Genomic DNA, 4,201 nt, shown 5'->3' on the forward strand with positions numbered 1-4,201 from the left:
TGAAACGTCAAGGGGGACAAGGGGCAATCCCTCCTTCCATAGCTTCCGTCTTTTGGCTCGCGCTTACAGTGCCCTCCACGGGTGCGACAGGGTGCGACATGCTCCCACGGTAATAGGGCCATCAATGGCTCTGGCCAACGCCGCGTCCCCACACGCCGCAGCAATGTGTTGAGTTTGCGCCTAGAACAGACAACCACTCAGGACGGTGTAAGAGGGCTATCGCTGAGACAGGATCAACCTATCTAGCTCCCTACGTTAACGGACCTAGGCCGGACGGCTGGGAATGACAGGGTCAACCTGTCCTTTAGACTCCACCACCTACATACGGTGCGGCACACAAGCACGCATTCACCCGCCATTGCTGATCCAGCCACTGCCATCACTCCTGTCGCCCCGCTTGGGCGGCCTGCTCAACGCAGCTGGCCATGGCGTGCCGTCCTCCACGCACGCGGTGATGAGGCGGATGTTTGCCGCAGCGTTCAGGTCGCGGTTCCTGTTTCACAGGGGACAACAGGGACACAAACCTGCCCCTGCCCCTGCCCCAGGGCTCCTATCTTAATGTCTCCAGACATTAAACGGCCATTTTGGCCATTTTCCAGACAAACGGAGGGGGGGGTTCACGCACGCTTTTGAACAAAACAAGCGGTGTCTGAGGAGAGGCAAACTCTACCATAGTGACATATATATTTTGTAGAAAGTGAGGGAATGTCATGGTCCTTTAGGAGATTTTCGGCAATATGACGAGGATGAAGGATACCCCGATCAAGTCTTCCTTTTTGCAGATGCGTAGAGCCGGTGACGAGGATTTGCCGGGGATGCCGCATTTTAAGTCACGCAGAGTTGTCAGGGGTGCAAAGCCCGCTGCACCTCCTTCCACAGTCCATGGTCCAGCTAACCCGCGCACAGTGAAGAAAAGCTGAGACGATAGAGGTCAGGAATGAACAGAAGTCAGGGATGGACCCCGTGCACGGGCGGAACCGTGGAGCTGCGGAGGGGTTGAAGAAAACAGGCAGGGACGAGGCGCGCGGGAGAGGGGGTATACAGCAGCCTTGACAGCAGCTTCGTATTGGAGTGCACTGAACCACTCGCACTCAGGGCGGGGCTGCTGTCAAGCTCAACCATGCTACTCCTCCATGCGTAGGGGAATCAACAAGAACGGGACCTGGGAAAGGACCTGGGAAAGGACCGGGGAAAGGACCGGGGAAAGGACCGGGGAAAGGACCGGTGAAAAGGACCAGGGAATTGACCGAGGAATGGGGAGCCATCACGGGACATTGACTAGGACACAGTGATATTAAGAATTCAACATGAAACACATTACATTCTGCCGTCGGCACACAACAAATGGAGAAGCGGGGCACAAAATTAGGAGCAAACGATAATGTTTTCGTGAGTAGCTGCTGGGCTACAGTGTCAATAGTGTTTTAGTGCATCTGGAAGCTGATCCCCGTTCAGCGACGGGGTCTTCGGAGCAGAGTACCGACCGCTTACTGGGTCGGCTGTACCGGCCCGTCCGGCCGGCGTGTGGTGACGTTCTGGTCTTCTTGTGGTCCCGGAGCCCGTTGGCCCCCGACGACTCTTCCTCAACGTGACTTTTGCACGGGTGCTAGAACGGTCCTCTACGCTGGGCATGCATGGGGATTTGGGGGTGGGTTCAGCTGGCGCCGGATTCCCATCTCAACTAGACACCGCTCCCGACTAGGGGGCAAGTTGGCACGCGGAGGTGGGGACCGCATGCTACCATAGTGCGGGATATGATGGTGCGGGAGATGATGTTGTTGTTGACTTGTCCTGCGCGCCCTCCTCATGCAGACCGAACTGTCCATCCGGGCGATGCAAGAGGCATGGGCTGGCATTGCCGGGCGTGTGATTTTGGACGGTTGCATGTGCGGCCTGGTGGGCAGCGGCTTGGAATGCCCTGTCTGCGGTTTCTCCGCCTGACAACATGCGTGTGTCATGGCAAACCTTGTACTGCTAGGGACGCATGCAGGGCGTCAAGCATTCTGGAGGGCGCGGGCGATGCAAGAGGCATGGGCTGGCATTGCCGGGCGTGTGATTTTGGACGGTTGCATGGGCGGCGTGGTGGGCAGCGGCTTGGAATGCCCTGTCTGCGGTTTCTCCGCCTAACAACATGCGTGTGTCATGGCAAACCTTGTACTGCTAGGGACGCATGCAGGGCGTCAAGCATTCTGGAGGGCGCGGGCGATGCAAGAGGCATGGGCTGGCATTGCTGGGCGTGTGATTTTGGACGGTTGCATGGGCGGCCTGGTGGGCAGCGGCTTGGAATGCCCTGTCTGCGGTTTCTCCGCCTGACAACATGCGTGTGTCATGGCAAACCTTGTACTGCTAGGGACGCATGCAGGGCGTCAAGCATTCTGGAGGGCGCGGGCGATTCTAGAGGCATGGGCTGGCATTGCCGGGCGTGTGATTTTGGACGGTTGCATGTGCGGCCTGGTGGGCAGCGGCTTGGAATGCCCTGTCTGCGGTTTCTCCGCCTGACAACATGCGTGTGTCATGGCAAACCTTGTACTGCTAGGGACGCATGCAGGGCGTCAAGCATTCTGGAGGGCGCGGGCGATTCAAGAGGCATGGGCTGGCATTGCCGGGCGTGTGATTTTGGACGGTTGCATGTGCGGCCTGGTGGGCAGCGGCTTGGTATGCCCTGTCTGCGGTTTCTCCGCCTGACAACATGCGTGTGTCATGGCAAACCTTGTACTGCTAGGGACGCATGCAGGGCGTCAAGCATTCTGGAGGGCGCGGGCGATGCAAGAGGCATGGGCTGGCATTGCCGGGCGTGTGATTTTGGACGGTTGCATGGGCGGCGTGGTGGGCAGCGGCTTGGAATGCCCTGTCTGCGGTTTCTCCGCCTAACAACATGCGTGTGTCATGGCAAACCTTGTACTGCTAGGGACGCATGCAGGGCGTCAAGCATTCTGGAGGGCGCGGGCGATGCAAGAGGCATGGGCTGGCATTGCTGGGCGTGTGATTTTGGACGGTTGCATGGGCGGCCTGGTGGGCAGCGGCTTGGAATGCCCTGTCTGCGGTTTCTCCGCCTGACAACATGCGTGTGTCATGGCAAACCTTGTACTGCTAGGGACGCATGCAGGGCGTCAAGCATTCTGGAGGGCGCGGGCGATGCAAGAGGCATGGGCTGGCATTGCCGGGCGTGTGATTTTGGACGGTTGCATGTGCAGCCTGGTGGGCAGCGGCTTGGAATGCCCTGTCTGCGGTTTCTCCGCCTGACAACATGCGTGTGTCATGGCAAACCTTGTACTGCTAGGGACGCATGCAGGGCGTCGAGCATTCTGGAGGGCGCGGGCGATGCAAGAGGCATGGGCTGGCATTGCCGGGCGTGTGATTTTGGACGGTTGCATGGGCGGCGTGGTGGGCAGCGGCTTGGAATGCCCTGTCTGCGGTTTCTCCGCCTGACAACATGCGTGTGTCATGGCAAACCTTGTACTGCTAGGGACGCATGCAGGGCGTCAAGCATTCTGGAGGGCGCGGGCGATGCAAGAGGCATGGGCTGGCATTGCCGGGCGTGTGATTTTGGACGGTTGCATGGGCGGCGTGGTGGGCAGCGGCTTGGAATGCCCTGTCTGCGGTTTCTCCGCCTGACAACATGCGTGTGTCATGGCAAACCTTGTACTGCTAGGGACGCATGCAGGGCGTCAAGCATTCTGGAGGGCGCGGGCGATGCAAGAGGCATGGGCTGGCATTGCCGGGCGTGTGATTTTGGACGGTTGCATGTGCGGCCTGGTGGGCAGCGGCTTGGAATGCCCTGTCTGCGGTTTCTCCGCCTGACAACATGCGTGTGTCATGGCAAACCTTGTACTGCTAGGGACGCATGCAGGGCGTCAAGCATTCTGGAGGGCGCGGGCGATGCAAGAGGCATGGGCTGGCATTGCCGGGCGTGTGATTTTGGACGGTTGCATGGGCGGCGTGGTGGGCAGCGGCTTGGAATGCCCTGTCTGCGGTTTCTCCGCCTGACAACATGCGTGTGTCATGGCAAACCTTGTACTGCTAGGGACGCATGCAGGGCGTCAAGCATTCTGGAGGGCGCGGGCGATGCAAGAGGCATGGGCTGGCATTGCCGGGCGTGTGATTTTGGACGGTTGCATGGGCGGCGTGGTGGGCAGCGGCTTGGGAATGCCCTGTCTGCGGTTTCTCCGCCTGACAACATGCGTGTGTCATGGCAAACCTT

Source organism: Chlamydomonas reinhardtii, chromosome 16 (genome assembly GCF_000002595.2).
Source record: "Chlamydomonas reinhardtii strain CC-503 cw92 mt+ chromosome 16, whole genome shotgun sequence".
NCBI lineage: Eukaryota > Viridiplantae > Chlorophyta > Chlorophyceae > Chlamydomonadales > Chlamydomonadaceae > Chlamydomonas > Chlamydomonas reinhardtii.